Source organism: Anomaloglossus baeobatrachus, chromosome 2 (assembly GCF_048569485.1).
Source record: "Anomaloglossus baeobatrachus isolate aAnoBae1 chromosome 2, aAnoBae1.hap1, whole genome shotgun sequence".
Classification (NCBI taxonomy): Eukaryota; Metazoa; Chordata; class Amphibia; order Anura; family Aromobatidae; genus Anomaloglossus; species Anomaloglossus baeobatrachus.
The window spans coordinates 789,248,735-789,274,220 of NC_134354.1; the positions used below are offsets into that span (position 1 = coordinate 789,248,735).

General features: G+C 47.4%; 1 protein-coding gene across 2 annotated transcripts in view; it reads right to left on the minus strand.

Moving 5' to 3' along the window:
- LOC142292343 (beta-arrestin-1) overlaps positions 1–25,486 on the minus strand; it is a 176,529-nt gene that overhangs the window by 150,109 nt on the left and 934 nt on the right. The window lies entirely within an intron of this gene.

Sequence of the window (25,486 nt, forward strand, 5' to 3'; positions counted from 1 at the left end):
AGATCTGTATGGAGAAGTGACCTGAAAGATCCCGAGAAGATCTGTATTGGGGAGTGACCTGAAAGATCTGGAGAAGATCTGTATGGAGGAGTGACGTGAAAGATCTGGAGAAGATCTGTATGGAGGAGTGACCTAAAAGATCTGAAAAAGGTCTGTATGGAAGAGTGACCTGAAAGATCTTTTCCAGATCTTTCAGGTCACTCCTCCATACAAATCTTTTCCAGATCTGTATGGAGGAGTGACCTGAAAGATCTGGAGAAGATCTGTATGGAGGAGTGACCTGAAAGATCTGGAGAAGATCTGTATGGAGGAGTGACCTGAAAGATCGGGAGAAGATCTGTATGGAGGAGTGACCTGAAAGATCTGGAGAACATCTGTATGGAGGAGTGACCTGAAAGATCTGGAGAACATCTGTATGGAGGAGTGACCTGAAAGATCTGGAGAACATCTGTATGGAGGAGTGACCTGAAAGATCTGGAGAAGATCTGTATGGAGGAGTGACCTGAAAGATCTGAAGAACATCTGTACGGAGGAGTGACCTATAAGATCTGGAGAAGATCTGTATGGAGGAGTGATTTTAAAGATCTGGAGAAGATCTGTATGGAGGAGTGACCTGAAAGATCTGGAGAAGATTTGTATAGAGGAGTGACCTGAAAGATCTGGAGAAGATCTGTATGGAGGAGTGACCTGAAAGATCTGGAGAAGATCTGTATAGAGGAGAGACCTGATTATATTTAAATAAATGTTGAATTTTTTTTGTTCAAGAATAGATGTAAATGTTTGGTTATTTTGGGGAAAGACGGTGTGCACATCTCTATAGTGGCCGTATAATAGAACACATGACGGCTCCGGACACGTCCGCTCTTTCGGAGATTTAGGAGCAGTCGCCCCACAGAGAGGAGGCCGCTGTGCCCCATGGATTTCTGATCATACAATCTGCTGATATTTGTGATACTGAGCCCTCCTGATCTAATCCCCTTATCACTGATAATCTAATTACGCGGCCTGTCAGATCTGATGTGCGGCCGTGTGATTCATGCATTAAACTTCTCCCAAGCTGTTCACCGTGTCTAATCCTTATCCGCAGCACGGCGCTGGCGGTGTCACCGCGCTGCCCACGAGGCGCACGCTCCCTGCTACTCAGCCCATCTGTGATCACCTCTCATCTCTCTTCTCCATCATCTCGAATTCCATGTAGAAGAGCTGAATTTACGTTACATGTGCCGCCATATGGTGCACAAAGCAAAAATAACCGTAATAAGCAGTGCACAATTATAAGCGCCATACAGAAGAACAGCTAAATATCAGCTCCAAGTTCTGCACTAATGAGTACATAGCTGATAAAAATATACAAAATAACCACCATACAGTGCTGAAATAATACAACCGTACCAAATCAAAATAATTTCACCATACTGTCCTCAAGTAATTGACAAACAGATATATAATAACTCAATATAATACCAGAGATCCAATAATATGGCTTTACAGTGCTCAAATAATACACCTATATAATGCTGAAATAATACCGCTATACAGTGCTCAAATAATACCACTATATAATCTTGAAATAATACTGCTATACAGTGCTCAAATACCACTATATAAGGTTGACATAATACCGCCATACAGGGCTCAAATAATGTGGCCATATGATTCTCAATTTAATACCGCCATACAAGGCTTAATTAATGACTTCTTACAATACTCAAATAATACAATATTCAAATTAATTCTGTACTTAAATAATACCACCATACAGTGCCCAAATAACACTACTATTGTTTGTTTAAATCCCACTATACCGTGCTGAAATAATTAATGCATACAGTGCTCAAAAATCACCACCATACAGTGCTCAAATAGTATCAACACAAAGTGCTCAAATAGTACCCCCATGCAGTGCTCAAATAGTACCCCCCTACAGTGCTCAAATAGTATCATCATAAAGTGCTCAAATAGTACCCCCATGCAGTGCTCAAATAGTCCCACCATGCAGTGCTCAAATAGTACCACCATACAATGCTCATATAACACTACCATACAGTGCTCAAATAGTTCCACCCATACAGTGCGCAAAGAGAACCATCATACAGTGCTCAAATACTACCATACAATGCTCAAACAGTACCACCATACAGTGCTTAAATTACGTTTCCATACAGTGCTCAACTAATATCACTTTTTGCAGCTCAAGGGATACTGCAATAGAGTAAACAAATACTACCATACAGTTCTCAAATAACACTGCAAAACAGTGCTTAAATAATACCACCACAATGCTCAGAGAATTCCATTATATAGTCCTCAAAGTACACCATCATACAATGCTCAAAAAAATACCACCATAAAATGACAAAATAAAACCACTACTTATTACTCAAATTATACTGCAATACAGAAGCTCAAATAGCAGCATTATACACTACAGTTCAAAAGTTTGGGGTCACTTAGATATTTCCTTATTTTCTTCAATGAAGGTAACTGTCACAAACCACCGGGGGGGTCACTCAGAAATCCCCCGCGCTGGCTACCAGTACGTCACAATTGGGGGGTAACAAGTGGGGGTCACCCCTCCTTTATACCTCCCGTCCGACAGACAGAGCACGTGACGCGCTCTCTAGCGCCCCTCTTATAGTCAGGCCAATTATGGAATTGCCCGACCATAAGCAAGGAGGCCGCTATACTACTTATGCCGATTATTGAAGGGTCCCCGGTGAGAGTAAGGTATATATTCCCCCGACCTCCGCGGGCGGAATATATAAAATCTCCCCGAATCTCACTGGCCTCCCCACAATAATCCTTGGCACAATTCGCTGCCACCAACCGATTCACGGTAACTATTAGCCGAACACACAGACGTGGGATTCAAGATCGAGATAACAGAACAGCCCAGGATTAATTATATAATTTAATCAGCCTAAAGCACACTAGAAACTACAATATATACAATAGGGAATCTACAGAATATACATATGTCAGAGTACAGTTACAATCAAAGCATGGGTTACAAACAGGCATACACAGTTCCAGCAGTTACCTTGTTGCGTCTGGCCACAGGGGGGCGCTGTAGACCAGGTTTCCAGGAACTCCCTCACAGGTCTTTCCCAACCAGGCCCCCGAGCAGAAGAACACTGGAAAATGGCCGAAGTAGGGTTATCAACCTGGGCAATCCAGGTCCCCTCCTACCTTAGTGACCTCACAGGGAAGCACTGCCACTCCCCCTGCATGGATCAGAATTATCCAGCAAAGGGGATATTGGCCATAACTTTGCCTGGGAGCGTCGTAGGCAGACGCCAATGCTCTCATTGTGACAGTTATGAATTTAGCTACAGAACGAGGGGACTCATGACCTGTCTGCCAGTTCCCCATTGGCTGATATCACGCCTGGGGCATTTCCCAATGTCCTGCTCCCATAAAAAGGGGGTGCCGGCATCGTCCACATGCGGAGACACCATTTTTATGGTTGCCATATTTATCGGAAATATGGCTTGCGAGATATGAACCATTTTTTACTGGAGTCGTTCTGTCTGGCTATTTCCATAGCCTTGCTAACTAGCTAGCAGCTCCTACTACAGGGTGACGGCAGGGAGTCATCCTGTGTCCATTGTCCTAAAGCCACCTAATTTCCATATCACAGGACATGGCCATGGGATTTGTTGCTAAACCAGTTGTGTGAAGGAAAGGGGGGGTGACACCAGGAGAGGGCTTCCTGACATACTTGAATATCATGATTTATCGTCATATCTCCGGATTTACCTCACACCTCCCCCCTTTTGAGGGCGCTAGGGGGCAGCACACTCCGGTGTTCCCCCGTGCGCCCGTCCGCGACCTCTCCTTGTCGGGACAGCCCGTCTGCGTTACCGTGGTCACGGCCCCTTTTGTGGCGAATGGTGAAGTTGTATTGCTGGAGCGCAAGGCTCCATCGCAACAATCGCCCATTCGTCCCAGAGACGGTGTGCAACCAGCTGAGGGGATTGTGGTCCGTCTCCACGATGAAGTGGCGCCCGTATAGATAGGGTTGCAGACGCTGCAGGGCCCACACTATGGCCAGGCACTCCTTCTCCATCGTGGAATAGGCAACTTCCCTTGGTAACAGCTTCCTGCTCAGGTACAAGACTGGGTGCTCTTGGCTCGCAGAGTCCACCTGGCTGAGCACCGCACCGAGGCCGAAGTCACTGGCGTCGGTCTGTACTACAAACGGCCGCGTGAAGTCGGCTGCCTGTAGCACGGGCGGGCTGGACAGGGCGTCCTTCAGGGCCCGGAAGGCTGTCTCGCAGTCCATTGTCCAATCGACTGCAGAGGGCAGCTTCTTCTTGGTGAGGTCCGTCAAGGGCTTTGCCAGGCTACTATAGCATGGAACAAACCTCCTATAGTACCCAGCGGTCCCCAAGAAGGACATCACCTGCTTCTTGGTCCTGGGGGTGGGCCAGGATGCGATGGCCTCCACTTTCTCAGGCTCGGGCTTCAGTGTTCTCCCGCCTACCCGGTGACCGAGGTACTGGACCTCGCTCATGGCCAGCTGACACTTGCCCGGCTTGATGGTCAAACCTGCCCGGTGGACCCGCCTGAGCACCTGTGCTAGATGCTCTAGGTGATCTTCCCAGGTGGGACTGAAGACGGCAATGTCATCCAGGTACGCGGCCGCGTACCCTTCAAGTCCCTTGAGCAGGGTGTTGACCATCCGCTGGAAAGTGGCAGGGGCATTCCTCATCCCGAATGGCATCACCGTGGACTCGTACAGTCCAAATGGGGTAATAAAGGCAGAGCGTTCCCTGGCCTTGCGAGTCAGGGGGATCTGCCAATATCCCCGGCTCAGATCCATGATGGTCAGGTACTGAGCCCCGGCCAACTGATCGAGCAGGTCATCGATGCGTGGCATTGGGTACGCATCGGCGACCGTGACAGCATTGAGCCCCCTGTAGTCCACGCAGAACCGAGTGGTTCGGTCCTTCTTAGGGACGAGGACTACAGGCGAGGCCCAAGCGCTGTTGGATGCCTGGATCACCCCCAGCTTCAGCATCTCGTCAATCTCCTGGCGCATGTGTTGCTGCACCTCCAGGGAGACCCGATATGCTGAACGCCGGATCGGGGGATGATCCCCAGTGTCCACGTGATGGACAGCCAAGTCAGTCCTTCCGGGCTGGTTGGTAAACAACCCCCGGAAGGGGAGGAGGGTGGCCCACAGCTGGGACCGTTGGTCTTCCCAGAGCTGGTGGCCAACCTCCACATCCTCAATGGATCCGCCTGCCCTAACCTGGGCTAGCATATCCAAGAGGGTTTCCGCTTCTCCCTCCTCGGGCAGGTTGCACACGGGGAGCGCACTTGCCTCCCGCTCATGATGTGCCTTCATCATGTTCACATGGAAGGGCTTCCGCCTTCCACGGGCAGGGTCCAGGGTGACCAGGTACGTCACAGGGTTGAGCTGCTGGTACACGAGGTATGGGCCTTCCCAGGCTGCCTGAAGCTTGTCCTGTGGTACGGGGACCAGTACCCACACCTTTTGACCCACTTGGTAGGTCCTCTCACAAGCGTTCTGGTCGTACCAACGCTTCTGATCGGCCTGGGCTTGAGCCATATTGTCGTGTACCAGTTGCGTCAAGGCCTGCATTTTGTCCCGGAAGCGCATGACATACTCGATAACCGACACTCCAGGGGTGGCCAAATCCCCTTCCCAAGCCTCTTTCACCAGAGCCAGGGGGCCCCGCACACGTCGCCCGTACAGGAGCTCAAACGGTGAGAATCCTGTTGAGGCCTGTGGAACCTCCCGGTAAGCAAATAACAGGTGTGGGAGATACCGCTCCCAGTCACGCCCATGGGAGTCGACCAACATCTTAAGCATCTGCTTTAAGGTGCCATTGAACCGCTCGCACAGGCCATTAGTCTGTGGATGGTACGGGCTGGCCACCAGATGTCGCACCTGGACTTGCTTACAGAGGGCCTCCATCAGCTGGGACATGAATTGGGTCCCCCGGTCAGTGAGCATTTCCTGGGGAAAACCCACTCGGGAGAAAATCTCCAGCAATGCGGTGGCCACCTTGTCAGCCCGAATGGACGACAAGGCCACTGCTTCTGGGTACCGGGTGGCATAGTCCACTACCGTCAGTATGAAGCGTTTCCCGGAGCTGCTGGGGATGGCCAGCGGGCCGACCAGATCCACACCCACCCTCCTGAAAGGCTCATCGATGATGGGCAGAGATACCAGTGGGGCTTTGGGGAGTGGCCCCGCCTTCCCCACTCTCTGACAGGTTTCACACGAACGGCAGTAGGCAGCCACATCGGCCCCCATTTTTGGCCAGTAGAAATGCTGGTTTAACCTGGCCTTGGTCTTAGCGATCCCTAGGTGTCCGGCCATCGGAATCTCATGTGCGATCCGCAACAACTCCGTCCGGAACGGATAGGGTACCACCAACTGTCGGTCCCTGGGCCACGCCTCCGGTGAACCCTGCTGGACCGTGGCCCGGTACAGCCGTCCTTGGTCCCAGACCACTCGCTCCGGGTCCGAGTCCGAGGGAGGCTGTGCCGCCTGCTCCTTAAGAGCTTTCAGGCTGTCGTCAGCTTCTAACGCTGCCTGAAACCCCTGACTAGATGTGGCCAGAATCGACGAGACTGTCACATCTTCAGTCAGTACCCCGGGACCTGTGTCCTGGCCTCCACCTGACTCGGCTGCCACTTGGTCAGAAGGGGAAGAGCTATCGGACCTCCGGGAGGCCCCTTGGCTTCCAGCACTCCCACTGCGGGTGACAGCGGCCACAGCCGCTGCGACCGTGGGTCGTGCCTGCTCCTCCTCCGTTCCTGACCAAGTCGCCGGTTCAGGCAGACCTACCTGGCTTCCTGACACCCCGGTTGTGGGGGAACCATGCACCGAGATCTTACCTGGGAGCACTTCCGCTCCTGGACCGGCCCCAATCTCACCTGCCTGTTCCCCTCCTGCAGCAACAGAACCCCGCTGTGAAATCTCTGGGGACCCCACATTTGCTGTGGTAGCCCCCACCCCACACACTGGTCCTCCCCCTGCAGCACCCCGCTCTCTGCTTATCCCTGCAGAGGGCAACAGATCCCAGCTCACAGGCTGGTTACTTGTAGAGGCATTGTCACACCTTTCTCTGACCCCCTCCCCTGTCACAGCTGCAGCTGAGTGTGTGTCTATGGTGTCTATGCAAGCAGAAATATCAGAGTTCACTCCCTCCTCCCTTACATCATTCATAGATAACACATTAACATTGTTAGGAGTCATGTCAGTACGGGCTGAAGGTTCAGCCCTTGGGGGGGGCCCAAACTGGGAGGTTATCTGCCCCAAATCTGTCCCAAGTAGCACGTTTGCAGGGATCCGATCAGTTACCCCCACCTCCCTCACCCCCCGCCCTGCGCCCCAGTCCACATAAATGTCAGCAACAGGCAGCGCCGGGTCAGTGCCTCCAATCCCGGAGACAGCGAGGGTTTTTCCAGGGATCAAGTCTTGGGGGGACACCATCTCAGGCCGCACCAGAGTCACCTCCGAGGCGCTGTCTCGCAGTCCTATGGTCACAGACCGGCCGACGGTGACAGGTTGGAAGCTGTCCAGGGACCTACCACCACCCCCACCCACACAATACACCTTGGGCGGCCCTTGGGACGGGGACGGAGCCGGGGCCTTGGGACGCTGAGGGCACATGGCCTTGAAGTGTCCAGGTAGGTTGCACTGGTGGCACCGTCTTGGTTCTGCCACGGGCCTGGAGAGGGGAGTTGAGGGGGACACCCCCTGCAGTCTAGGGGCAGGTGGGGCAGTCGCAGAGTTCATCTTACCCCCTCTCCAGGTGCTGCTGGTGGCTGCTCTCCTGGCTTCAGGAGCCCGATTGTTGGTGTAGTCATCGGCCAGGGCAGCTGTAGCCGTGGACCCCTTTGGCTTCTGGTCTCGGATGAACTGGCGGAGATCCTCAGGGCAGTTCCACAAGAGTTGCTCCGTGATGAACAAGTCCAGGATCTCCGGTCCGGTGGAAAGCTGCAGGCCTTGGGTCCAGTGGTCGGCAGCTCGGGCAAGTGCCCGCCGGTGGTCAGCCCAGGAGTCCTTTGGTCCCTTCTGTAGGCTCCGGAACTTCTTGCGGTAGGACTCTGGAGTGAGGTTGTACTGTTGGATCAGGGCCCGCTTGATGGTGTCGTAGCCCTGATCTGCCTCAGCAGGCCAGTCCCCAAGGATATCCAGGGCCTTACCCCTTAAACGGGGGGTCAGGTATTTGGCCCACTGGTCCTTGTCCAGATGGTGCTGCAGGCAAGTCCGTTCAAAAGCAGTCAAGAAATAGTCCAAGTCTCCATCCTTCTCCAGCACTGGGAAGTCCTCAACACGGACCTTTGGAAGTTTGGTGTCTCGAAGGTCACGTGTGGCTGATGAGGGCCGGAGCTGAGCTAGCTGCAGCTGGTAGTCACGGTCTGCCTGTCGCTCTCGCTCTCGCTCTTCACGCGCTGCCTGCCGCTCTCGCTCCGCAGCCTCACGCTCTGCGTGCCGCTCCGCAGCCTCAGCGTCACGCGCTGCCTGCCGCTCTGCCCTGCGCTCTGCCAGGAGTTCCTTGTAGCCCTTCTGGTCTCCAGCCTGGAGAAGGGCCATAGCCATTTGAAGAAGGCTATCCGAGCCTCCCAGGCTCGGTGGAATGGCACGTGGTGATCTGCGGCACGCTGCAGAGCTAGGCGATTCACTGTCCCTTTCAGAGCGGAGGGCTGGCATCTGGCTCGTTGAGGAACCTTGGGTGAGCTCCTCCTCATCTTGTCCAGCAGTGCCAGGTTGCGCAATGTCCTCGGCAGAACGGTTTTCTGGCGTCGAGCTCCTGGAGGACTCGTGGGCAACCTCCTCATTGCTGTCCACAGCACCGTCCTCCCTCTCTTCGGCTCCTGCCTTAGCATTGGCCAGTTGCATAGCTCTGCTCCTGGTGCCATCAGCCATTCTTGCAGACTTTTGGTCACTGACACAGAACTGACACCTGATGCCTCCACACACCTTACAGTATCTGCACTCTGACACTCTAGTGTTGAGCTAGTCTGAAGACCCCAGCAGCCACAGCTGCTGCAGGCAGTCTTTAGTGTCTGGGAGTATGGGTCTCACACTCACACACACTATTATCTCGATCCCACCGCTATGCCACCAATATGTCACAAACCACCGGGGGGGTCACTCAGAAATCCCCCGCGCTGGCTACCAGTACGTCACAATCGGGGGGTAACAAGTGGGGGTCACCCCTCCTTTATACCTCCCGACCGACAGACAGAGCACGTGACGCGCTCTCTAGCGCCCCTCTTATAGTCAGGCCAATTATGGAATTGCCCGACCATAAGCAAGGAGGCCGCTATACTACTTATGCCGATTATTGAAGGGTCCCCGGTGAGAGTAAGGTATATATTCCCCCGACCTCCGCGGGCGGAATATATAAAATCTCCCCGAATCTCACTGGCCTCCCCACAATAATCCTTGGCACAATTCGCTGCCACCAACCGATTCACGGTAACTATTAGCCGAACACACAGACGTGGGATTCAAGATCGAGATAACAGAACAGCCCAAGATTAATTATATAATTTAATCAGCCTAAAGCACACTAGAAACTACAATATATACAATAGGGAATCTACAGAATATACATATGTCAGAGTACAGTTACAGATAAAGCATGGGTTACAAACAGGCATACACAGTTCCAGCAGTTACCTTGTTGCGTCTGGCCACAGGGGGGCGCTGTAGACCAGGTTTCCAGGAACTCCCTCACAGGTCTTTCCCAACCAGGCCCCCGAGCAGAAGAACACTGGAAAATGGCCGAAGTAGGGTTATCAACCTGGGCAGATCCAGGTCCCCTCCTACCTTAGTGACCTCACAGGGAAGCACTGCCACTCCCCCTGCATGGATCAGAATTATCCAGCAAAGGGGATATTGGCCATAACTTTGCCTGGGAGCGTCGTAGGCGGACGCCAATGCTCTCATTGTGACAGTTATGAATTTAGCTACAGAACGAGGGGACTCATGACCTGTCTGCCAGTTCCCCATTGGCTGATATCACGCCTGGGGCATTTCCCAATGTCCTGCTCCCATAAAAAGGGGGTGCCGGCATCGTCCACATGCGGAGACACCATTTTTATGGTTGCCATATTTATCGGAAATATGGCTTGCGAGATATGAACCATTTTTTACTGGAGTCGTTCTGTCTGGCTATTTCCATAGCCTTGCTAACTAGCTAGCAGCTCCTACTACAGGGTGACGGCAGGGAGTCATCCTGTGTCCATTGTCCTAAAGCCACCTAATTTCCATATCACAGGACATGGCCATGGGATTTGTTGCTAAACCAGTTGTGTGAAGGAAAGGGGGGGTGACACCAGGAGAGGGCTTCCTGACATACTTGAATATCATGATTTATCGTCATATCTCCGGATTTACCTCACAGTAACATTAAATTAAACAGAAATCCCCTCTATACATTGTAATGTGGTAAATGACTATCCTCGCTGCAAACGTCCGGTGTTTAATGCAATATCTACAGAGGTGTATAGAGGCCCATTTCCAACAACCACCACTCCAGTGTCTAATGGTACATTGTGTTTGCCATTTGTGTTAGAAGGCTAATGGATAATTAGAAATCCCTTGAAAACCCTTGTGCAAGTATGTCAGCACAGCTGGAAACCGTTTTGCTGATTAGAGAAGCTATAAAACTGACCTTCCTTGGAGCTAGTTGAGAATCTGGAGCATTACATTTGTTGGTTCCATTAAACTCTCAAAATGGCCAGAAAAAGAGAACTTTCATGTGAAACTCGACCGTCTATTCTTGTTCTTAGAAATGAAGGATATTCCATGCGAGAAATTGCCAAGAAACTGAACATTTCTTACAGCGGTGTGTACTACTCCCTTCAGAGGAGAGCACAAACAGGCTGTAACCAGAGTAGAGAGAAGTGGAGGCCGCGCTGCACAACTGAGCAACAAGACACGTACATTACAGTCTCTAGTGTGAGAAATCCACGCCTCACAGCTCCTCACCTGGCCGCTTCATTACATAGAACCCGCAACACGCCAGTGTCACCGTCTACAGTGACGAGGAGACTCCGGGATGCCGGACTTCAGGGCAGAGAGGCAAAGAAAAAGCCATATCTGAGACTGGCTAATAAAAGGAAAAGATTAATATGGGCAAAAGAACACAGACATTGGACAGAGGAAGATTGGAAAAAAGTGTTATGGACAGAAGAATCGAAGTCTGAGGTGTTTGGATCACACAGAAGAACATTTGTAAGGTGCAAAACAACCGAAAAGATGCTGGAAGACTGCCTGACGCCTTCTGTCAAGCATGGTGGAGGCAATGTGATGGTCTGGGGTTGCTTTGGTGCTGGTAAAGTGGGAGATTTGTACAAGGTAAAAGGGATTGTGAATAAGGAAGGCTATCACTCCATTTTACAGCGCCATACCATACCCTGTGGACAGCGCTTGATTGGAGCCAATTTCATCCTACAACAGGACAATGACCCAAAGCCACCTCCAAATTATACATGAACTATTTAGGGAAGAAGCCGGCAGCTGGTATCTATCTGTAATGGAGGGGCCCAGTCACCAGACTTCAACCCTATAGAGCTGTTGTGGGAGCAGCCTGACCGTATGGTGCCAAAAAGTGCCCATCACCAATCCAACTTGTGGAGGGGTGAAGCATGGGACGAAATATCTCCAGATTACCTCCGCAAATTAACACCTAAAATGCCAAAGCTCTGCAAAGCTGGAATTGTGCATTCTGTGTGGAAAGCAAAGTGTGAAGAGAAAATTATTTATTCAAATAACAATCATTATTTCTGACCTCGTCACTGTCTGGACGAGATTCTCTATTCATTATCATGCAGTACTGAAATAACAGTACCAATATACAGAGATCACGTAAAATGTCATACAGTGCATAAATGATAGCACCATATTGGTCTCAAATAATATGGCCATATGAGTCTCAAATAATGGCACCATACAGTGCTAACATATCACTATACAGTGCTCAATACAGCTATAAAGTAACTAAAATGTCCTGCCATACAGTGATGAAATAATGCTGCCATAGAGTACTTAAATTATATGGAAACAATACCGCTGTATACACAAAGTAACTAACAGCAATCTAAAGAACACTGCAGTGTGATTGGACGATCAGCAGTGATCACCAGCCGCGAGGAGATGGAGGTCTTCCGGTAACTTCACACCTGTGAGTCCATGAGAACCATTCATCTTATGAGCGGCCAATCTCAGTATCTGGATCCACGAGCCGGACGATAATGTAGCAGAGCTGGAATTGTCACCACTAGGGAAGAGCGAAACTCAACTGTAAAGTTTGGGGTTTGTACCAAGCACCAGGTGTCCGGGTCTCCGACCTGAACACAGACTTTTACCTGTACGTCCCCTTTTTGACTGTCCTGTTGCCCCCACCCCCATTTTAGATAACTAGTCACGGTAAATCTAGCAGCTGGGGGCTGTTGTTGTGAGGGTGAGAAGTGCCCCCCAACCTAAAAATCCCAGCCCGCAGCAGTCCCAAAATTGGCACACCAATTCTCGTGCTTACCCAGCTCATCCCGATTGCCCTGGTGCGGTGGCAATCGGGGTAATATATGGGGTTCATGCCAGCTGTGATGTAAAAAAATCACAGCAGCCATTAACCCCTGGGTTAGTAATGATGAGGTGTCTATGAGCTCCCCATCCCCCATTACTAATCCTGTAAGTCAAAAGAAATAAAACACAAACCCCCCAAAAAAAATAATTTGAAATTAAAAAAAAAAACACACATCCTCTTTCACCTCTTTATTAACCCCAAAAATACCCCCACAGGTGAGAAGTAATCCACACAATGTCCCATGACAATCCCGGTTCTGCTACATCCTGAGAATGCAGTGATGGAAAATGCGACCGCTCACTGCAGCATCCAGGACACACTGAGGGCAGCCCAGCTGTGAAAGGCGGGCGGTGACATTAGTGAGTTCACTGGAGGTCACAGCCCGGTTCACATGGTACCAAATGTGACCACCGGTGAACCCACTGCTGGAGCAGGACACAGCCACACAGCAGTCCGCCAATCCGGCAGTGGGTTCACCTGAGTTCAGAGAGGGCAGATCTCTGGTGAACTGACTGGTGGATTCCCGGACTGCTGTGGCGCCATGTCCCACCATCCAGCAGTCCGGCAAGCTGGTAGCGGGTTCACCGCCAGTCACACTTGGCACCGTGGGAGCCCGGATGTGACTTCCTGTGAACTCAGTGAAGTCAGTACTTCTCACAGCAATGTCCCGCACTGCCATCAGTGTGTGCCAGAGGCTGCAGTGTGCAGTCACTTTTTCATCACTGCAGCCTCTAGATGTAGCAGAGATGACATCATCATGTGGATTATGTCAGATCTGCAGGGGTGATTTTCAAGTTAATAAAGGGGTGAAAGAGGCTAGTGTGTGTGTGTGTGAGATTGTGTGTGTGTGTGTGTGTGTGTGTGTGTGTGTGTGTGTTTTGGGGTTTTTTTTTAATTTCAAGTAAAGGATTAATCTGTGTGTGTTTATTTCTTTTGACTTACACAGTTAGTAATTGGGGTGTCTCATACACTTCTGCCCATTACTAACCTAAGGCTTAATGACAGCTGTGATTTTTTGACAAATCACAGCTGACATCAACCCCATATACAGTCATATGAAAAAGTTTGGGCACCCCTATTAATGTTAACCTTTTTTCTTTATAACAATTTGGGTTTTTGCTATTTCAGTTTCATATATCTAATAACTGATGGACTGAGTAATATTTCTGGGGTGAAATGAGGTTTATTGTACTAACAGAAAATGTGCAATCCACATTTAAACAAAATTTGACCGGTGCAAAAGTATGGGCACCTCAACATAAAAGTGACATTAATATTTTGTAGATCCTCCTTTTGCAGAAATCACAGCCTCTAGTCGCTTTCTGAAGCTTTTAATGAGTCCCTGGATCCTGGATGAAGGTAGATTTGACCATTCCTGGTTACAAAACAATTCCAGTTCAGTTAAGTTTGATGGTCGCCGAGCATGGACAGCCGCTTCACATCATCCCACAGATTTTCAATGATATTCAGGTCTGGGGACTGGGATGGCCATTCCAGAACATTGTAATTGTTCCTCTGCATGAATGCCTGAGTAGATTTGGAGCGGTGTTTTGGATCATTGTCTTGCTGAAATATCCATCCCCTGCGTAACTTCAACTTCGTCACTGATTCTTGCACATTATTGTCAAGAATCTGCTGATACCGAGTTGAATCCATGCGACCCTCAACTTTAACAAGATTCCCGGTGCCGGCATTGGCCACACAGCCCCAAAGCATGATGAAACCTCCACCAAATGTTACTGTGGGTAGCAAGTGCTTTTCTTGGAATGCCGTGTTTTTTGCCTCCATGCATAACGCCTTTTTGTATGACCAAACAACTCAATCTTTGTTTCATCAGTCCACAGGACCTTCTTCCAAAATGTAACTGGCTTGTCCAAATGTGCTTTTGCATCCCTCAGGCGACTCTGTTTGTGGTGTGCTTGCAGAAACGGCTTCTTTCACATCACTCTCCCATACAGCTTCTCCTTGTGCAACGTGCGCTGTATTGTTGACCGATGCACATTGACACCATCTGCAGCAAGATGATGCTGCAGGTCTTTGGAGGTGGTCTGTGGATTGTCCTTGACTGTTCTCACCAGTCTTCTTCTCTGCCTTTCTGATATTTTTCTTGGCCTGCCACTTCTGGGCTTATCAAGAACTGTACCTGTGTTCTTCCATTTCCTTACTATGTTCCTCACAGTGGAAACTGACAGTATAACCCCTTCACGACCATGGACGGATCTTTCCGTCATGGATCGTGTCCCGGTAAGCCCCGCCCCCTGCCGCGGGCAGGCGGCGTGGATCGGCACACATATCAGCTGTTTTCAACAGCTGATATGTGTGCCTACATGTTCCGAGTGGAATCGTATTCCACCCGGAACATTAACCCCTTAGATCTCGCTGCCAAAGTCTGGCAGCGAGATCTACATGCGCGCGGCCATGTTTTCTACTTACCGCCGCCCCCTCCGGACGTCACGTGAGTGATCACGTGACGTTCGGTGGTTGCCATCGTAGCACAGGGTCATGTGATGACGCCTGCTGCTAAGAAGTTTCACTTTCCTTTTCCCTCGGCACGGAGCAGAGGAAAAAAGAAAGTGACTATTTCTGCTGTTTACAGCGGTATAGCTGTGATCAGCAGATAGCGATCAGCAATCGGATTGCTGATCGCTATAGCCCCCTAGGGGGACTAGTAAAATAAAATAAAAAAAAATAAAAAAAAAGTTTTAAAAAATTAAAAAAAAACAAAAAACCTAAAAGCTGAAATCACCCCCCTTTCCCCCCACTGAAAATTAAAGGGTTAAAAAAAAATAAATATACACATATTTGGTATCGCCGCGTTCAGAAATGCCCGATCTATCAAAATATAAAATCAATTAATCTGATTGGTAAACGGCGTAGTGGCAAAAAAATTCCAAACGCCAAAATTACGTTTTTTGGTCGCCGCAAATTTTACGCAAAATGCAATAACAGGCGATAAAAACATAGCATCTGCGCAAAAATGCTACCATTATAAACGTCAGCTCGAGACGCAAAAAATAAGTCGTCACTGACCCATAGATCCCAAAAAATGAGAACTCTACAGGTTTCGGAAAATGGCGCAAAACGTACGCCACTTTTATCGGACAAGCTTGTGAATTTTTTTTAACCCCCTAAGGGTTAGGGTTAGGGTTAGGCAGGCATCATACCCACACATCAGTTTTACCATATAGTGAACACCGTGAATAAAACATCCCAAAAACTATTGTGCCATCACACTTTTTTTGCAATTTTTCCACACTTGGAATTTTTTTGCTGCTTTCCAGTACACCATATGGTAAAACTTATGGTTTCATTTAAAAGTACAACTTGTCCCGCAAAAAACAAGCCCTCATATGGCAAGATTGACGGAAAAATAAAAAAGTTACGGCTCTCGGAAGAAGGGGAGCAAAAAACAAAAAACGCAAAAACGGAAAGTGCCCCGGGGCTGAAGGGGTTAAATCTCTGAGACAACTTTTTGTACCTTCCCCTGAACAACTATGTTGAATAATCTTTGTTTTCAGATCATTTGAGAGTTGTTTTGAGGAGCCCATGATGCCACTCTTCATAGGAGATGCAAATAGGAGAACAACCTGCAAGTGGCCACCTTAAATATCTTTTCTCATGATTGGATCCACCTGCCTATGAAGTGCAAAGCTCAATGAGGTTACAAAACCAATTTAGTGCTTTAGTAAGTCAGTAAAAAGTAGTTAGGAAGGTTCAAATCAAGAAATTGATAAGGGTGCCCGTACTTTTGCACCCTTCAAATTTTGTCTAAATGCAGATTGCACATTTTCTGTTAGTGCAATAAACCTCATTTCAATCCAGAAATATTCCTCAGTCCATCAGTTATTAGAGATATGACACTGACATAGCAAAAACCTAAATTGTTATAAAGAAAAAAGGATAACATTAATAGGGGTGCCCAAACTTTTTCATATGACTGTATTAACTCGATTGTCACTGCACCAGGGCAATTGGGATGTGCCGGGTAAAGTGCCAGAATTGTCGCATCTTATGGATGCGCCACAACTGGGGCAGCTGCGGGCTGCTATTTTTAGGCTGGGAGGGGCCAATAACCATAGCCTTTTCCAGCCTGATAATACCAGCCCCCAGCTGTCAGATTTACTATAGCTGGCTATTAAAAATGGGAGATCTCACGCAAATTTTCATTCAAATTATTTATTTAAATTTTTTTTTTTTTTAAAAAAATGGAGTGGGATCCCCTCTATTTTTGATAACCAGCCAACGTAAAGCTGGCGGCTCTAGGTTGTAGCCTGTAGCCTCTGTCTGTTTTACCAGTGCTTATTATCAAAAATATGGTGGGTGCCCATGTCATTTTTTAAAATGTTTTGTTTTTACACTGCTTTTCAGCAAACTGGTCTGCAACCAATCACAGATGGTGACACAGAGGGTGGAGGGCATGTTTAGCAGTCTGCAACCAATCACAGATGGTGACACAGAAGGTTGGGGGAGTGTGTAGCAGTCTGCAACCAATCACAGATGGTGACACAGAAGGTGGGGGGAGTGTGTAGCAGTCTGCAACCAATCACAGATGGTGACACCGAAGGTGGGGGGCGTGTGTAGCAGTCTGCAACCAATCACAGACACTGGCACAGAAGGTGGGGGGCGTGTGTAGCTGTCTGCAACCAATCACAGATGGTGACACAGAAGGTGGGGGGCGTGTGTAGCAGTCTGCAACCAATCACAGACACTGGCACAGAAGGTGGGGGGCATGTGTAGCAGTCTGCAACCAATCACAGATGGTGACACAGAAGGTGGGGGGCGTGTGTAGCAGTCTGCAACCAATCACAGATGGTGGCACAGAAGGTAGGGGGAGTGTGTAGCAGTCTGCAACCAATCACAGATGGTGACACAGAAGGTGGGGGGAGTGTGTAGCAGTCTGCAACCAATCACAGATGGTGACACCGAAGGTGGGGGGCGTGTGTAGCAGTCTGCAACCAATCACAGACACTGGCACAGAAGGTGGGGGGCGTGTGTAGCTGTCTGCAACCAATCACAGATGGTGACACAGAAGGTGGGGGGCATGTGTAGCAGTCTGCAACCAATCACAGATGGTGACACAGAAGGTGGGGGGTGTGTGTAGCAGTCTGTAACCAATCACAGATGGTGACACAGAAGGTGGGGGCGTGTGTAGCAGTCTGCAACCAATCACAGATGGTGGCACAGAAGGTGGGGGCGTGTGTAGCAGTCTGCAACCAATCACAGATGGTGACACAGAAGGTGGAGGCGTGTGTAGCAGTCTGCAACCAATCACAGATGGTGGCACAGAAGGTGGGGGTGGAAGCAGAGAATATTCATGAAGGTTAACGAGCGGGCTCAGAGAAGAGTCTGAATTTTATCTTCCTATCTTAGAACTTTCACATTTTTATTTCTGAACTTTTTTCTTCTCACAATTTTAACCCTCTCACTTTTACAAATCTCAGGTTTTTCCTCTTTTATTGCACAGATCTGTTTTACCTCAATGTTTTACATTTTAGCTCCAAATTTTCACTTTTTGTCTGTTTTCACATTTTTTATCAGTTCTTTACCTTTTTTTAACTATTTATATTTTCTCTGAATTTTTTACTTTTCTCTCAGAATTCTAAGTTTTTATCGCAAAAGTTTCACTTTTTTTTATTCTATTTTTTTATTTATTTTTTATCCTAGAATTTTGGTCCCTCCCTAAATCCTGTGAATAAGCCTCATATGATTTTTTTTTACATGTCTGCAAGGCTCGGCCGTGACATTGATCGCTGGCAGAGAAGAACGTATGGACTGATCCACAGTCTTTTAAGCTCTCTTTTCTATCCGACCAATGCAACATACGGCAGCTTAAAAATTCAATAACAACCTTCTATTTCCGGCTGCTGAAGCCCTTCCTCAGAACGGCGGCAGTATTACTTATTACGTCCTCTACGAGGGTTTCCACACAATTTTTCCAAAATGTTTCAATTCAAACAAAACAACAAACACAGACGGTTATCACCCTCCCCAGGTCCACATGGGCTCCACAGTGCTAATCCAGTGTAAGTGCTCTTCACCCCTACAGGCAATCAGGGGAAATACACACAGTGATGTCACAGTACAGGGATAATACACAGTCATGTCACAGTACAGGGATAATGCACACAGTGATGTCACAGTACAGGGGTAATACACACAGTGATGTCACAGTACAGGGATAATACACACAGTGATGTCACAGTACAGGGGTAATACACACAGTGATGTCACAGTACAGGGGTAATACACACAGTGATGTCACAGTACAGGGATAATACACACAGCGATGTCACAGTACAGGGATAATACACACAGTGATGTCACAGTACAGGGATAATACACACAGCAATGTCACAGTACAGGGATAATACACACAGTGATGTCACAGTACAGGGATAATACACACAGTGATGTCACAGTACAGGGATAATACACAGTCATGTCACAGTACAGGGATAATGCACACAGTGATGTCACAGTACAGGGGTAATACACACAGTGATGTCACAGTACAGGGATAATACACACAGTGATATCACAGTACAGGGATAATACACACAGTGATATCACAGTACAGGGATAATACACACAGTGATGTCACAGTACAGGGATAATACACACAGCAATGTCACAGTACAGGGATAATACACACAGTGATGTCACAGTACAGGGATAATACACACAGCGATGTCACAGTACAGGGATAATACACACAGTGATGTCACAGTACAGGGATAATACACACAGTGATATCACAGTACAGGGATAATACACACAGTGATGTCACAGTACAGGGATAATACACACAGCAATGTCACAGTACAGGGATAATACACACAGTGATGTCACAGTACAGGGATAATACACACAGTGATGTCACAGTACAGGGATAATGCACACAGTGATGTCACAGTACAGGGATAATACACACAGTGATGTCACAGTACAGGGATAATACACACAGTGATGTCACAGTACAGGAATAATACACACAGTGATGTCACAGTACAGGGATAATACACACAGCGATGTCACAGTACAGGGATAATACACACAGTGATGTCACAGTACAGGGATAATACACACAGTGATGTCACAGTACAGGGATAATGCACACAGTGATGTCACAGTACAGGGATAATACACACAGTGATGTCACAGTACAGGGATAATACACACAGCGATGTCACAGTACAGGGATAATGCACACAGTGATGTCACAGTACAGGGATAATACACACAGTGATGTCACAGTACAGGGATAATACACACAGCGATGTCACAGTACAGGGATAATACACACAGCGATGTCACAGTACAGGGATAATACACACAGTGATGTCACAGTACAGGGATAATACACACAGTGATGTCACAGTACAGGGATAATACACAGTGATGTCACAGTACAGGGGTAATACACACAGTGATGTCACAGTACAGGGGTAATACACACAGTGATGTCACAGTACAGGGATAATACACACAGTGATGTCACAGTACAGGGATAATACACACAGTGACGTCACAGTACAGGGATAATACACACAGTGATGTCACAGTACAGGGATAATACACAGTGATGTCACAGTACAGGGGTAATACACACAGTGATGTCACAGTACAGGGGTAATACACACAGTGATGTCACAGTACAGGGGTAATACACACAGTGATGTCACAGTGCAGGGATAATACACACAGTGATGTCACAGTACAGGGATAATACACACAGCGATGTCACAGTACAGGGATAATGCACACAGCGATGTCACAGTACAGGGATAATGCACACAGTGATGTCACAGTACAGGGATAATACACACAATGATGTCACAGCACAGGGATAATACACACAGTGATGTCACAGTACAGGGATAATACACACAGTGATGTCACAGTACAGGGATAATACACACAGTGATGTCACAGTACAGGGATAATGCACACAGTGATGTCACAGTACAGGGATAATGCACACAGTGATGTCACAGTACAGGGATAATGCACACAGTGATGTCACAGTACAGGGATAATACACACAGTGATGTCACAGTACAGGGATAATACACACAGTGATGTCACAGTACAGGGATAATACACACAGTGATGTCACAGTACAGGGGTAATGCACACAGCGATGTCACAGTACAGGGATAATACACACAGTGATGTCACAGTACAGGAATAATACACACAGTGATGTCACAGTACAGGGATAATGCACACAGTGATGTCACAGTACAGGGATAATACACACAGTGATGTCACAGTACAGGAATAATACACACAGTGATGTCACAGTACAGGGATAATGCACACAGTGATGTCACAGTACAGGGATAATACACACAGTGATGTCACAGTACAGGAATAATACACACAGTGATGTCACAGTACAGGGATAATGCACACAGTACAGGGATAATACACACAGTGATGTCACAGTACAGGGATAATGCACACAGTGATGTCACAGTACAGGAATAATACACACAGTGATGTCACAGTACAGGAATAATACACACAGTGATGTCACAGTACAGGGATAATGCACACAGTGATGTCACAGTACAGGGATAATGCACACAGTGATGTCACAGTACAGGGGTAATACACACAGTGATGTCACAGTACAGGAATAATACACACAGTGATGTCACAGTACAGGGATAATGCACACAGTGATGTCACAGTACAGGGATAATACACACAGTGATGTCACAGTACAGGAATAATACACACAGTGATGTCACAGTACAGGGATAATACACACAGCGATGTCACAGTACAGGGATAATACACACAGTGATGTCACAGTACAGGAATAATACACACAGTGATGTCACAGTACAGGGATAATACACACAGTGATGTCACAGTACAGGGATAATACACACAGTGATGTCACAGTACAGGGATAATACACACAGCGATGTCACAGTACAGGGATAATACACACAGTGATGTCACAGTACAGGAATAATACACACAGTGATGTCACAGTACAGGGATAATGCACACAGTGATGTCACAGTACAGGGATAATATACACAGTGATGTCACAGTACAGGAATAATACACACAGTGATGTCACAGTACAGGGATAATACACACAGCGATGTCACAGTACAGGGATAATACACACGGTGATGTCACAGTACAGGGATAATACACACAGTGATGTCACAGTACAGGGGTAATGCACACAGTGATGTCACAGTACAGGGATAATGCACACAGTGATGTCACAGTACAGGGGTAATACACACAGTGATGTCACAGTACAGGGGTAATACACACAGTGATGTCACAGTACAGGGATAATACACACAGTGATGTCACAGTACAGGGATAATACACACAGTGACGTCACAGTACAGGGATAATACACACAGCAATGTCACAGTACAGGGATAATACACACAGTGATGTCACAGTACAGGGATAATACACACAGTGATGTCACAGTACAGGGATAATGCACACAGTGATGTCACAGTACAGGGATAATACACACAGTGATGTCACAGTACAGGGATAATACACACAGTGATGTCACAGTACAGGGATAATACACACAGTGATGTCACAGTACAGGAATAATACACACAGTGATGTCACAGTACAGGGATAATACACACAGCGATGTCACAGTACAGGGATAATACACACAGTGATGTCACAGTACAGGGATAATACACACAGTGATGTCACAGTACAGGGATAATGCACACAGTGATGTCACAGTACAGGGATAATACACACAGTGATGTCACAGTACAGGGATAATACACACAGCGATGTCACAGTACAGGGATAATGCACACAGTGATGTCACAGTACAGGGATAATACACACAGTGATGTCACAGTACAGGGATAATACACACAGCGATGTCACAGTACAGGGATAATACACACAGCGATGTCACAGTACAGGGATAATACACACAGTGATGTCACAGTACAGGGATAATACACACAGTGATGTCACAGTACAGGGATAATACACAGTGATGTCACAGTACAGGGGTAATACACACAGTGATGTCACAGTACAGGGGTAATACACACAGTGATGTCACAGTACAGGGATAATACACACAGTGATGTCACAGTACAGGGATAATACACACAGTGACGTCACAGTACAGGGATAATACACACAGTGATGTCACAGTACAGGGATAATACACAGTGATGTCACAGTACAGGGGTAATACACACAGTGATGTCACAGTACAGGGGTAATACACACAGTGATGTCACAGTACAGGGGTAATACACACAGTGATGTCACAGTGCAGGGATAATACACACAGTGATGTCACAGTACAGGGATAATACACACAGCGATGTCACAGTACAGGGATAATGCACACAGCGATGTCACAGTACAGGGATAATGCACACAGTGATGTCACAGTACAGGGATAATGCACACAGTGATGTCACAGTACAGGGATAATACACACAATGATGTCACAGCACAGGGATAATACACACAGTGATGTCACAGTACAGGGATAATACACACAGTGATGTCACAGTACAGGGATAATACACACAGTGATGTCACAGTACAGGGATAATGCACACAGTGATGTCACAGTACAGGGATAATGCACACAGTGATGTCACAGTACAGGGATAATGCACACAGTGATGTCACAGTACAGGGATAATACACACAGTGATGTCACAGTACAGGGATAATACACACAGTGATGTCACAGTACAGGGATAATACACACAGTGATGTCACAGTACAGGGGTAATGCACACAGCGATGTCACAGTACAGGGATAATACACACAGTGATGTCACAGTACAGGAATAATACACACAGTGATGTCACAGTACAGGGATAATGCACACAGTGATGTCACAGTACAGGGATAATACACACAGTGATGTCACAGTACAGGAATAATACACACAGTGATGTCACAGTACAGGGATAATGCACACAGTGATGTCACAGTACAGGGATAATACACACAGTGATGTCACAGTACAGGAATAATACACACAGTGATGTCACAGTACAGGGATAATGCACACAGTACAGGGATAATACACACAGTGATGTCACAGTACAGGGATAATGCACACAGTGATGTCACAGTACAGGAATAATACACACAGTGATGTCACAGTACAGGAATAATACACACAGTGATGTCACAGTACAGGGATAATGCACACAGTGATGTCACAGTACAGGGATAATGCACACAGTGATGTCACAGTACAGGGGTAATACACACAGTGATGTCACAGTACAGGAATAATACACACAGTGATGTCACAGTACAGGGATAATGCACACAGTGATGTCACAGTACAGGGATAATACACACAGTGATGTCACAGTACAGGAATAATACACACAGTGATGTCACAGTACAGGGATAATACACACAGCGATGTCACAGTACAGGGATAATACACACAGTGATGTCACAGTACAGGAATAATACACACAGTGATGTCACAGTACAGGGATAATACACACAGTGATGTCACAGTACAGGGATAATACACACAGTGATGTCACAGTACAGGGATAATACACACAGCGATGTCACAGTACAGGGATAATACACACAGTGATGTCACAGTACAGGAATAATACACACAGTGATGTCACAGTACAGGGATAATGCACACAGTGATGTCACAGTACAGGGATAATATACACAGTGATGTCACAGTACAGGAATAATACACACAGTGATGTCACAGTACAGGGATAATACACACAGCGATGTCACAGTACAGGGATAATACACACGGTGATGTCACAGTACAGGGATAATACACACAGTGATGTCACAGTACAGGGGTAATGCACACAGTGATGTCACAGTACAGGGATAATGCACACAGTGATGTCACAGTACAGGGGTAATACACACAGTGATGTCACAGTACAGGGGTAATACACAGTGATGTCACAGTACAGGATAATACACAGTGATGTCACAGTACAGGGATAATACACACAGTGATGTCACAGTACAGGGATAATACACACAGTAATGTCACAGTACAGGGATAATGCACACAGTGATGTCACAGTACAGGGATAATACACACAGTGATGTCACAGTACAGGGATAATACACACAGTGATGTCACAGTACAGGGATAATGCACACAGTGATGTCACAGTACAGGGATAATACACACAGTGATGTCACAGTACAGGGATAATACACACAGTGATGTCACAGTACAGGGATAATACACACAGTGATGTCACAGTACAGGGATAATACACACAGTGATGTCACAGTACAGGGATAATACACACAGTGATGTCACAGTACAGGGGTAATACACAGTGATGTCACAGTACAGGGATAATACACACAGTGATGTCACAGTACAGGGGTAATACACACAGTGATGTCACAGTACAGGGATAATACACACAGTGATGTCACAGTACAGGGATAATGCACACAGTGATGTCACAGTACAGGGATAATGCACACAGTGATGTCACAGTACAGGGGTAATACACACAGTGATGTCACAGTACAGGGATAATACACACAGGGATGTCACAGTACAGGGATAATACACACAGGGATGTCACAGTACAGGGATAATACACACAGTGATGTCACAGTACAGGGATAATACACACAGTGATGTCACAGTACAGGGATAATACACACAGTGATGTCACAGTACAGGGATAATACACACAGTGATGTCACAGTACAGGGATAATACACACAGTGATGTCACAGTACAGGGATAATACACACAGGGATGTCACAGTACAGGGATAATGCACACAGTGATGTCACAGTACAGGGATAATGCACACAGTGATGTCACAGTACAGGGATAATACACACAGGGATGTCACAGTACAGGGATAAT